Source organism: Chiloscyllium plagiosum, unplaced genomic scaffold (assembly GCF_037043375.1).
Source record: "Chiloscyllium plagiosum isolate Xiang-an unplaced genomic scaffold, Cpla_swu_hap1 HiC_scaffold_51, whole genome shotgun sequence".
In the NCBI taxonomy this organism is placed as follows: domain Eukaryota; kingdom Metazoa; phylum Chordata; class Chondrichthyes; order Orectolobiformes; family Hemiscylliidae; genus Chiloscyllium; species Chiloscyllium plagiosum.
In genome coordinates, this window is record NW_028270189.1 from 40,977,665 (window position 1) to 40,991,005 (window position 13,341).

Below are 13,341 nucleotides of genomic sequence, written 5' to 3' on the forward strand. Positions count from 1 at the left end.
TCACCATCACTGAGCTACGATGTTGGGTTACCGAGCACTTATACTCCACGGAATGGACGACAGCAACTCATTAGACTTACAATGAAAGGACCTTTCCTGTCTATAATCTCTATTTCTGAAGAGAACAACGATCAGCTAAAGGCCTGTTACACCTGATTCTGACTTTGCATGGATATCTCTGTTCTTTTATCATCACTATGGCAAAATAATGCGATTTATTAAAATTGCACAGTCATTGACTAACTTAAGAAAACTAGTCGATCAGGCTTGGAATATTGAATCTCAAGTCTGCGATTATTTTTTGTTGTTAAATTGCTTTGGACTTAATTCTGGATAAGGTTACTGATGTTAAATGACTGAATTTGTGCTCTTTGATGAATTGCAGTTCTGGAAACATTGTCAGTGCAAACAGTGAGGGAAATGGGAATGCAGGTTCTCCTGCATCAAGTGAAGTAATTGCAAAGTAAGTTTAGTTGCAGGCATGACTAAGTTAGTCATTATACCAGAATATGACAAACCATTAGGAAATAACTGGTGAGCTGGTAGTTTGTGTAATGTTATACAACGATCAATGGTAACAGATCGGACGCAATGATTTGATCAGCTCTCAAAGAGGAACTTGCCTATGTTCACTCCCAAATCCTGTTACTATGTGATACTGCAAAACCTCTCCTGGTGAAAATTGTTGATTCCTTTTGAAGACGTCAGTTGAAGCTGCCTCCTCCACTATACCATTAGGCAGAACATTCCAGTTTCCGAACAATGCAGTTTTTTTTTTAAGTATTCCTTATCACCATTGATTTATTTTGCTGATCATCTTAAATCAGTGTCCTTTTCTTCTCAAGCCTTTTTTAAATAGAATCCGCACAGTATGGAAACAGGCCACTTGGCCCAATAAGTCCACACCAACCCTCCACAGAGTAACCAATCCAGATGCATTCTCCTACCCTTTTACTCTACTCTATCCAAATCCCTCATGATTTTGAAGACTTGTAAAATGTCTTATTTATCTTCAGTTCTCCAAAAAGAGCAGCCCGAGCTTCTTCAAACTATCCACATAGTTGTCCAGTTGCTCATCTCTGGTACCATTCTTGTGTACCTTTTGTGCACCTTCTCAAATCCCTTCCTGAAGCGTGCTGCATAAATACTAGACATGAGGGAAAAGCAGGACTGTTTATAACCATTTGTCATAATTTCCTTATTTTGCATGCCACGGTCCTATTTATAATATTCAGAATCCTAATGATATCTTCAATCTGCACTGCCAACTATATATTTTGTGTGCATACACACAATATGTATAAAATGCATTAAATATTAGACTGGGATCATTTAAGGAAGCATTGATACTTGTATAGAAAGAATTTAGCTTGTGCATAAAATGAACAAGGAATAATCCAGAAAAGTTCTGAGTTGGAGGAGGGCTGAATTCAATGGGCCAAGAGGGCATTTGAGCACAAATCTGGGCAAAGTTCAGCTTCAGCTGTACAGTACACCTTAACATTTCCACAAGCAGGAAATGGTGGCAAAAACAATACTCTAATTCCCTGCATGATGTTGCAAAGAATATGGGATTATTGTTAACCCCAATGAGAACCATACTAAATATAGACAGTTCAGAGGGGAAATAAAGATTAAGGGAGACTGACAGCTAACTTTAAAACGGAATCTAAAAGTTATCATTAGTCACAAACAGTGAAAGGGTGGCAAAAGAATGAGTGGGGCCAATTATCATGAATCCCCTGTTTAAAATTCACAGGTGCAGGGGCCTGGCTGTGGTATTATGAAGAGGAAGTTCATGCCCAGTTCATGGTGAAAAAAAGTAGTTGAGACTTGGATGAGATGTAATTTGACAGAATTTTAGAAAGGCTAAAATAAATCAAAATTGCAGGTGCTGGAAATCTGAAGCAAAAATGAAACTGCTGGAGAATCTCAGCAGGTTTGGCAGCATCTGTGGTGGGAAAGCAGAGTTAATGTTTTTGAGTCCTGTGACACTTGAGCATCTCCAGCTATTTCTGCTTCAATTAGAAAGGCTGATTGTCATTGAGTGTTGGTAGCTGATAACAACTGAATTGGAGACACCTGAGGAGCATTGAAGCTGCAGTGGTAATATCCACAACAACCTAATCCTGTTCAAATAGAGGCATGGAATCAGAGACTGGAGAATCACAACATTTAAAATACTTTTGTTTAAAATTGTCTGGATAAATCCAGCAACCAGATTCATCTTAGTGGTGGGAAAGCTTCTAATGAACTGTAATCTCAGCCTGAAGCAACAATACTGGGAGATCATATGGACTAACTTTATATGCTGACTAGAAAATCTAATGTGTAACCTGTTTAGCTAAATCATCTGATGACGGCTTATAATTCTGAATCTTCAGTTTTTTTGGGTATTTAAGCCGGTTTAGAAACGTAGAAAATAGGAGCAGGAGGAGGCCATGCAATCTTTCGAGCTTGCTCTGCCATTCATCACGATCATGGCTGATTGTCCAACTCAATAGCCTAATCATGCTTTCTCCCCATAACATTCGATCCCATTTGCCCCAAGTGCTATATCAATCTGCCTCTTTAATTGTAGTTGAAAGTGCTTGTTTGAAGTGTCTTAACTTGTCCTTACGTTCAATTGAAGCTGAGAAACAAACATGGATTCTAAACTCTGTCCAAATTCTGAGGAAGTCGACAATTTAAGTTCACGAGAAAAGAAAGTGACAGTCAAAAAGTAAGTTTGATCCAATGTACGACCATGTCATGCTTCAGCATGTGTTCAGTCTCTTTCTGAACCTGTGCCAAGCTTCAAAGTTTAAGTTTGTAGGATGTTGCTTGATTGGAACAGCATTCCCTCAATCAATATTATGTGTAGTGAGATTGGTGATTCCCAGGTTATTCCCATATATCTCCCCATGTGATTATACCAACTCTTTCAGGTCATTTCGATTTTCGTCTGGGAGTAACTCAGCAGTTTATCCCAGTTTTCCAGAACTTCCTCATTGTTCAATTTAATTTGAGGAATGTCTAATTCACAATCATCTTGATTAGCTTTTGAACAAAATACATCGCTTCAAGCCACAGAATGGTCACAGAAATAGGTGGAGCAGTAAGCCATTCAGCCCCTTAAGCATGCGCTGCTGTTCAAAATGATGATGGCTGATTATCCAACTCAGTACCGTGTTCCGTCATTCTTTGATCCCTTTAGTCCGAAAAAAAACTATTATGTTTTGGACTCAATCAATTTCTATGACAATGAATTCCAAAGAGTCACCACTGTCAGGGTGAAGAAAAGTTTCCTCATCTCAGTCCAAAATGCCCGAGCCAGTCTCCTTCGACCGTGAACCCTGGTTCGGGACTCCCCAGCCATGGAGAACATCCTTCCTAGTTATCTAATTCTGGGCATAAACACTGGCTTGTGCTGCATCTTGTGATCTTCGCCCTGGTCATGTATGGGGAGGGTTGTTCTCTGTTTTGCCATACTTTGACAGTGCAAGTTAACCTCTTGCTGATAGCAAGCTGGAAGCAAGGTAGCCATTTGTTCCTAAAAAAAAGAGATAGGACTGAGTGCTCACTGCCCATATTCAAAAGGGAAGAATGACCTACTGAAGAGAGATATTAGAGAACTTTTTGTATCTTTAACGATGGACACTGATAGAAATTACTGACTCCCGTAGAACACACAGGGAATCAGCAAAGGTGACCCAAAGTGCTGATTCCTAATTACACATATTGCACTTTCCAAATGACAACAGCCCATTGGTTGAGAGGTTTTCCTTTTTTTAAAATTAAAATGTTCAGCGATGTATGACACACCTCTGGAGTAGGTGGGACAGGAATCCAAATCTACTAAATCTAATCTAGGAACTTAAGCCTACTGAACAAGGGTAGGGCGACTATCATTCTATTATCAGAGGTCTGTTTTGTATCTCATACAGAATTGATGCAATTTCCCTTAATTGCTTCATTAATCCCTGGGGATGTAAATAATAAGCCACTTGTCAGAGCATTGTGTGCTGCTCAGGTGCCACTGAGTATAATGCTGATCTTTGAGTCGGAGGATTCAAGATCTACCCTCGGAGTTAGAGTACACTAATTGATACTGCCACGGCAGTGCAGTCCTGAAATAATCCTGCACATCAGACGTGTATGAGGCATTAAACCAAAGCCACACTGCCCTCTAAAGGGACCCTTATCACTTTGAATTAAAGTGAGATTATATCTGGAGTCCCGGCCAATATTTATCGCTCAATCCCGATGAGCAGATGATCTGGTCATCATCTCCTTCCTGCTTTTCTCGCGGTACACAAATTAGATATCACATTTCTGACATGTGACTACATGATCAAAAGTACTTCGGTTGTTGTGTAGAGCATCTCTGATTGCAAATTGGCTTTGTCAGAACCTGCATGTATTATTACTCAACTTGGCCGTTCATTTTTCACTCTCTTGACCCTCTGTTGTAAGAAAGCACTCCTTTCCAACTTCCACCAAAGGAGAATGAGACAAAGCTCAGTGCTGTAATATTACACTTTATACTAACATCTGGATCAAACTGAAATACCATTCAATGCAAATATAAAACGAACTGAACCAGTTTTAAAGGATTAAAACAAATTATATTTTTCACCAAAGGAGTGTATTGAAATATTTCAATAGTTCTCATTGTGTCAAGTACAAGCAAACAGTGGAGTCTGTTGCAATCTATTTTATCTTGTCTAAAGAATAGGCTGAGGAAAAGCATTGCAGGCTCTTTAAATTCGAGAATGAGGAAAGGAGTACAGTGTGGAACAGTGACTAACAGCAGGAAAATTATTCTTCAGATTAGAATAGATGTGTAGTGGAATATACTAAAATGATAGAATGAGTGAAGCTAAAGTGGGATATTGTCAGTGGAATGTTTTATAAGCTTGTTAATATCGGGTCAGTCAGGATCTTATTGAATGGTGGAACAGGGTCGAAGGGCCAAGTGACATATTCTCATTTACTGTTCATACCTCGAAAACATTTTGCTAGTTACTCGAGCGGAGGTATTAAACATATTTTAAACTGTTACTTGGGCACATGCTGATATTTCCGTCTATGATTCCCTGGGTTTGATAGTATGTAGTTGACAGTGGCCCCAGGGGTTCTGCACTTGTTTCAGAGATCTGGAAAGAGATGTTTAGGATACTCTGAGGTGGCATTAAGATGTTATATAAATGGGCAACTTTTCTACTTTGCTAGGGTAGAGAGGATTTTGCTCTCTATCAAACGTGTGCATCATTTGACTTCAATCTGCTTTTCTTTGTTGCATTATTGTATGGCATTTATTCTCTTAAGTCAATAGCCTGGGCTTTGCCCAAAGTTTAAGAGGTTTTTACTCACATTGGTGAGTTTCTGTATCCCATGAGGTAGATTCATTGCAGTCAGTAATGGGAAATATAGCAGATCAAATATAATGTTGTTAATTGTTATTACATCTTTTAACATGGATAACTATGTGCTGTTCTATGAACCTCAAGATTTAAAAGCCTTTTCAGTGGAGCCACTGCTGATTTAACCAATGCGCTATAGTGGTGAACTCACTGATACTGAAACCTCTATAATCTGGGACAATGATGAAATAGAAACTGACTGGAACTGCAAGTTATCAAGAAAACTAGTGATCAGAGAGAGGTTGGGGCCGAAGCTCAGAATACAGAGGCACTGCAAACCCAAACACCCATTGACACAGCTTCTGGAGATGAATTATGATGTGGTTCTGCACTATTCGGTTCTGATCTCTGTGGTTTGTGGAAAAAAATGATTCTGCTAGAAGACAACTACAAAGCTCTCTTGCGATAATGTGACACAGAATCAAGTGAAATTTGGAGTTCTCCTTATGGGGCTTCTTTCATCCTTTCAAGTGGCAGCTGAATTTGGTGATCAGGTATCAGTTACTATCAAATTGGATGAAATCTTGATAGTGATTCCTTTATTTACATTTCCCTATCTCTGAGGTTTGCCCCATTTCTTTGTTAAAGGGCCAATGTGTGTGCGATCTCTTTAGTGCTGTCCATAGGATAGCCGTGCTGCTGCCACTGTGCAACTTCATATTGATATCTGCCTTTAAAAACAATCTGAATCTATAGTCAAATACTGGTGTCGGAACTAACCGGGATTCATAATAGAATGACTAATTCTTCAACTGCTGCAAACCAATATGGGCTAGATTTTCAAACTGTCATTATCACAAAGGTGCTTTTGGTGCCACATTCAGTATTTAGAATGACAATTAGGTTTTCTGTTAGTGCAGAATTTCTCTCTATTACTTTAAATAATAGTGTGCTGTGTGTATGTGCATGTGGTTTGTTTCTTTTTTTTCTGTTCCTCAATGGCTTTGAAATTGTTGTTGTATAGGATCAAAGGCAAAGTAATGTCTCCACAAGGACATTGTTGCTGGTTTTCCTCTGAGACCAGTGCCGAACTTTACCAGTTCATTGTAGGCCTGATACATTATAATTAAGTTTCACCTCTGCCAGCTGGTACAACATGGACATTTGAGTATTGATGAAAATAAGTTTTTTTTATTTAAGTCTTTAATATTGTACTTGGCAGGACACTCTCAAGAATTCCAATGGAAAGGGAGAAAGCATTTAATCTGTCTGGGTAATGAGTGCTGTTTGGTAAAGGCATGGAGAGTGGACCAGTTGATGGTTGGCAGTTAATTGCCAATGCTCGTTGTGATTCGACTAAATTGGTGATGGCCATTCTCTGCCTCATTTGGCATGACAATACCTTGACCACTCAGGCAACCTGCCAATTGAAAGCAGAACAAAGTTCAGTTGTCAACTATCCATCACCAGCTGACCAGTCCATTTTTCCATTGGGAACATCTCGATCAATCATTGTGCACTTTCCAACGCATCAGAACTCTTTTCTTGTTCAGTATAAAATGTTGTTTCCCTTTATGTCAAAATATTTCTGTATTTGCAAACAATCGTTTGAATTTGGGAACCTTTTGTTAACGGAGTATCCAACATCCAGCTGATATGATTAAAATGGAATCTAGTTTTCGAATTTGAAATGATTTAACCCCCTGACAAGCCCACTTTGTTCATGAAGATCCTCTTTGAATATTGTATCAGTCTGGCTGTTGAAAGACAGCTTTGGAAAGTTGTTTACTTTGGTCAATTTCTATTTAATGAATTGCTTAGTTTTGCATTTACAAAACTAAGATATCTTGTGAAATCAGGAGATGTGCACAGTGCAAATAAAAATCCAATTTACTGCTGACCTGGACAAGACTGGTAAACTGAAACTTGTGCTTATAGCGAAAGGACTGAGATCTTAACTGGCTCATTATCATCTAATGTATTGAGTTTAAACTTATGTCTATCTCTAAATTCTTCAAAGCCTTGATCCACGCTGTCTCTTGTACCCCTTATATACACACTCTGTTCTTTGGTTCTCTGATTGCTTTATATCTTTTTGTCCATGAGTATGGCCAAGCCCCCTTAATTAGCTGTACTTTACTGATAAACTTCCTCAGATGCCCTCTGGTTTTCATTCTCTCTTTGTAAGTTTGCTTAAAAGCCGGTTTCATGTTTTTGGTCTTGGTCCTAACTCTTCTGATACATGCCAATAAACTTGCCCTGTTTGGCATTTGGTGCATCCTTTTCTAGTTTGGAAGGTCGAACTCGAATAAATATAGGGTTAAAGACAGGATTCTTGGCAGTGTGGAGGAACAGAGGGATCTGGGTGTGCAGTACAGAGATCCCTCAAAATTGCCACACAAATGAATAGGGTTGTTAAGAAAGCATTTGGTGTTTTGGCTTTCATTAACAGGGGGATCGAGTTTGAGAGCCGCGAGGTTTTGCGACTGCTCTACAAGTCCCTGGTGAGACCACACTTGGAATATTGTGTCCAGTTCTGGTCGCCCTACTGTAAGAAAGATGTAGAGGCTTTGGAGAGCATTCAAAGAAGGTTTACCAGGATTCTGCCTGGACTGGAGGGCTTGCCTTATGAAGAAAGGTTGAATAAGCTCAGACGTTTCTCTCTGGAGAGAAGGAGGAAGAGAGGAGACCTGATTGAGGTATACAAGATAATGAGAGAAATAGATAAAGTCAATAGCTAGACACTTTTCCCCAGGGCAGGATTGACTGGTACAAGGGGTCATATTTTTAAGATATTAGTAGAAAGGTATAGAGGAGACGTCAGAGGTAGGTTCTTTACGTAGAGAGTTGTGAATGCATGGAATGCATTGTCAGTGGTGGTGGTGGAAGCAGAGTCATGAGGGACTTATAAGCGACTGCTGGACATGCACATGTTTAGCAGTGAGTTGAGGGGTGTGTAGGTTGTTATTATATTTTACATTAGGATTAAACCTCGGCACACCATCGTGGGCCAAAGGGCCTGTTCTGTGCTGTACTTTTCTATGTACTATGTTAAAGCATCTCATAAATGTGAGTATTTAATGTCCACTTTGGCAGATTTAATTGATTCTAATTGGAATGTATCTGTCAAAGCTTTAGCAAAACTGAATCAGCAAACAGCTTCAAACTGTGCACACATCCATCATATAACATTGCTGCTCCACATTAACTTTCAAATGCACTGCTCCATTCCAAATAGCGGACCACCCGTTCCCATTCATAGAAATTTGTTTCTGATGGACGGAAGTGGTTGTTTCGGTACTTCTGCCATTTTTATTGAACTCATCTCAAGTTACACTTTAGAATTTAACACTCAGGACAAGACTGTTTGTGTTAAGCTTTATCAGTTTTGATCAGTTTGCCAGCTCTTCATGTTCTTGAATATTGGAAAGGGACTGGGTTATATCAGCCCTCTAGGGACAGGCTGCAAGGTCATTAGGTGGATAATAATAAGGGAAGGAAGGAGTTTCAGTGGCTCTCATATTTCCACCTCCGTAATATTTTATTGATCCCAATTTAGGGAAAGGATGACCACTCACGTGGTCAATGTAGAGTCTGTTCCCGCCAATGCTGGCAGTTTGTTAGCAGTAGGTGGGTCCTCCATTGTGTGGGAGACCTCCCCCTGCATCCTGGAGACACGCCTGCAGGATGTCCCTCCTAATGAAGTACCTTATGGCTCATAACAGGGTATCCCATCTGCATACTGGAACAGTCTCCTGTCCATGGTGGCGATCATTACGGGAACTGGAAATCAGAGTAAGTGAGTGAAAGAAGCCGTGAGGGCTAGAGTGTTCACAACATTCCCAGGACCAGGTTGGCAGGTCCTACTGAGACCATTAATAAGTCATTAAGATCCCCCAATTGGTGCATGGACACTGGGTTGCTCCTACTCCTAGTAAGAGTACTATGATTACTGCTGTTTCAGTGCTAGCAAGCAAATAGTGAAGTGTGGCCATGTGATAAAATCATTTACATTCAGTGCTGAATACTTGAGACTTTTTTGTGAGAAACTTTATAATTCTTCTCGATGTTCTTAATATACTTTTTGTTTCATATAATGGTGATTTTGTCCATAGGATTACAGAGGAAAAACAGACCATTTGGCACAATCAGTTCATGCCAGCGCTTATGTTCCAATCAAAGTATTTCACATCTTTCCTCATCTAAATCGCCCATTGTAATTCTCTATTCCCATCCCTTCCAAGTGCTCGCCTAGTTTCCTTGAAATACATCTAAATTATTGATTTCTACTATTCCGTCTGGTCACATATTCCCCGTTCTCATCATTCTTTCAGTGAAGAGGTTTCTTCTGAGTTCCCTTTTGGATTTCTTGAGGTACTGTCTTGTATTGACAGCCTCTAGTTATGTTCTACCCCGTAGTGAAATGTTTTCTCTGTACCTTCTCTTTTCAAAACCTTTCATAATTTTAGAACTGTCAGCCTTCTTTACAAGCGAGAAGTGAACAGCGCAACAATTCTTCCTTGATATACACAGCCAGAAACTTGTGTAGCATTCTTATAAATCTTCCCTTCACTCTCTCTCATACATTCTATAATATGTCAACTCGAACTGCAGGCAATGCTCTTAATTATAGTCAACTAAATTTCTATAGTGACCCTACTTTCAAATCTATCCCTTTAGATATAAAGCTTAGAGCCGTGTTTGCATTTTTATGGCCTTTGGAACCTGTAGTGAAATTGTTAGTGACTGATGTCATTGTCTGAGATCCCTTTGTTTCTCTCCCTCACTTAGACGTGCATCTTTGAATAAATGACCTGCACATTATTCCTACCAAGATGTAACACCTTACGTTTATCTGTGTGGATCTTCATTTGCTAATTATTTGAACATGCCGTAAATTAATTAATGATCTCTTGCAACTTCTTGTAGTCCTCCGAATTGGCTGCATTTCAACATTCCTTTCCAATTTGGTGTCATTGAATTGCTACTTTTTTTCTCGTAATTAGATACAATATTAATTTGCAGTTTTACTTTATTTTGTTTTGAATTTTTAGAGAAGTGCAGTAATCCACACGGTAACTATAACAACTAAATGTCGAATGACAGATAGATGAAAATTATTACACACACAGGACTAATTAATAGACTCTATTAACTTCAAGGTCAAAACAGGGAATTATTTTTTACACGAATGATATGGTGAGATTATCCGTAGTGCAATCACTTTTTGTCCATTTCTTTTTGTTGCAGTTTATTCCCCAGGTCTTTCTGTGCTACAGGTATGAAATTGAAAAGGCACCCAACCTCCATTTTAAACTAAATGATAATAAAAAAAACAGCGTTTATATAAAATGTAACATGATTTATGAAATCATCCCTCTAGGCTTATACATATTCACAGCCATGTAGAGTTATATAGGGAGAGGCTGAATGATCTGGGGCTGATTTCCCTGGAGCGTTGGAGGCTGAGGGGTGACTTTATAAAGGTTTATAAAATCATCAGAGGCATTGATACAGTGAATAGACAAGGTCTTTTTCCCTGGGATGGGTGGAGTCTCATTAAACCTCGTGAGTATAGGTTTAGAGTGAGAGGGGAAAAAGTTGAAAGTACCTAAGGAGTAACTTTTTCATGCAGGGGATGGTGTGTATGGAATGAACTGCCACAGGAAGCAGTGGAGGCTGGTGCAATTTCAACATTTAAAAGGCATCTGAGTGTGCAGACGAATAGGAGGGTTTCGAGGGATATGGGCCAAGTACTGGCAAATGAGACTAGATTGGTTTAGGATATCTGGTCAGCATGGGCAAGTGAGACTGAAAGATCTCTTTCCAAGTTGTACATCTCTATGACACTATGATCTACCCCTTTGCTCTTAATGTACTCGTCGAATCTCTTTGGATTATCTTTAACATTATCTCCCAAGGTTATCTCATTTTCCTTTCTTGCCCTCCTCATTTCCCTCTTTACAATGTCCCTGCACCTCTTGTACTCTTCAGGATTCACTTGATCTCATTTCTCTATATCTAATATACGATTCATTCTTAATCTGATCCAGAGCCTCAAAATCTTTATTCCTCCAGTGTTCCCTCCTCTTCCCAGCCTTATCTTCACAGTAACAGGAACATCACGCCGCCGAACTCTCGTTATCTCACTTCTGAAAGCCTCACTCTTGCCGGCCGTCCCATGAGCTGCAAACTGTCTACTCCAATCAACCCTTGAAAGTTTTTGTCTCATACTATCAAAATTTGCCTTCGTCCAATTAAGAACTTTAACTTATATATAATGCCAATCCTTTCCATAAATATTTTACAACTAATCGAATTATGACCCCGGCCCCAAAAAGCTCCCCTTCTAATAATTCAGTCACTTGCCCTGCCTTTATCACAAGAGTAGGTCAGGTTTGCTCCTTCTGTGATAGTTACATTTGGATATTAATGAAGAAAATTGACTTTAGCACTTACCAAATTCCTCACCATCCAAGCTCTTAAGACCATGGCTGTCCCACTTTATGTTTGGAAGGTTAAAATTTGCTATTATTCCAATCCTATTATTCTCACGTATAAATAAGATCTTTCGACATATTTTCTACACAATTTCACTCTGACTACTGGGGGGACTATTACAATCGCATCAAAATAATCATGCTTTTCTTATTTCTGAGTTCCATCCACATAGCTTCACTAGACCATCCCTCAGAAATACCTTGTGTTAGAACAGTAGTAACGTTTCACCACAAGAAAAATTGACTCCAATCTCCTTCTAGCTCTTCCTACTTCTGCCGTACCTTTGATGATGGGAGGGACTTTGAACATAAATTATTCAATTTACTGGTGTTGGTTAGTAGCTGAAAATAAAGATACTATGGGTGACTTGGGTGATGGGAAATAAAAGGTTACATTGTATGGAAGGAAAATTCTGGATAGAAACAAGAATTTTAAAAAACGAACTCCATTCAGTGTTTGGAGTCCTTGTTGGTTCAACCTGTGCTTTGGTCTATAATACAAAATTACAGAAAAATATTAATAGCAATTTAAAATAAAATGTTAGGATATTGGAAGAACAGCTAAGAGCTTCAAAGCTTGACAGACGGCTTGTGGGAAAGGACATGGAAAGCAGCAGGGTTTCCAGAACTTCTCATCTCTGCCTTCCCTGATCGAAATCAATCTGTGATTTATAATTGTTGAGGATTGTTATTCATTAATATCGGTGTGTCAGATAGATCTCAGTCTCAGGGAGGTGTGACGTGCTTCTTTGTTTTGCGATGAACTCAGGGGAACATATAATAGTAAGGGGGTAAACCCAAAGGGGTGCAGGAGCAGAGGATCCCTCGTGTGTATGTGCACAAATCAGGGAATGTACCATGACACGTGGAGAGAACGGCAAATAAACCCTACTTCATCACCCTACGCTGTAGAGAACAAACACAAAGCAATTATGTTAAACTGAAATAAAACAGTCTCTTGTCTCATCTGGAATGTTGCATCTAGTTTCAAACGGGGCCACGTTTTTGAAAAAAATGCAAAGTTATGAGATTGGGTGCGTGACTGATTCACAACACTATTCCCGGGATGATACACCTCACCAACTCTGAGAAATTGGGACTGTTCTCCTCTGCTGATTGTTTCCAGACTCTGTGACCAGTTGCTATGATTGGTTCTCAATTCCATCTTGCGTCATTAGATCTCAATGGCTGAATATTTCAGGTACTCATGAGCTGTGCCTTGCCTGATCACAGCGCCCTCTGATTTATTATTTTTGAGGGTTGCTGTTCAGTAATATCCCTGTATCAGACAGATCTCAGTCTCATTCCCTGGGATTTGACAGGTGTGCTGTTTCAAGTAGATCCCAGGAATTGTGCTCCCTGAGATTTATGTGTGAGAAAAACTCCAGTTCTGAGAATCCGCCCTTGGATTGTGCACGTGTTGTGTCTGAATACCTGACTGAACGTTGACATTTTTGGCTGATGAATGTTTCGTTGGGCGCTTTAGGTGGTGATTT

At 39.5% G+C, this 13,341-nt stretch overlaps 1 long non-coding RNA gene across 1 annotated transcript in view; it reads right to left on the bottom strand.

Annotated features, from left to right (window-relative positions):
- The window catches only part of LOC148135220 (uncharacterized), a 580,459-nt gene that overhangs the window by 281,039 nt on the left and 286,079 nt on the right, over positions 1–13,341 (bottom strand). The gene's annotated exons all lie outside the window — the stretch shown is intronic.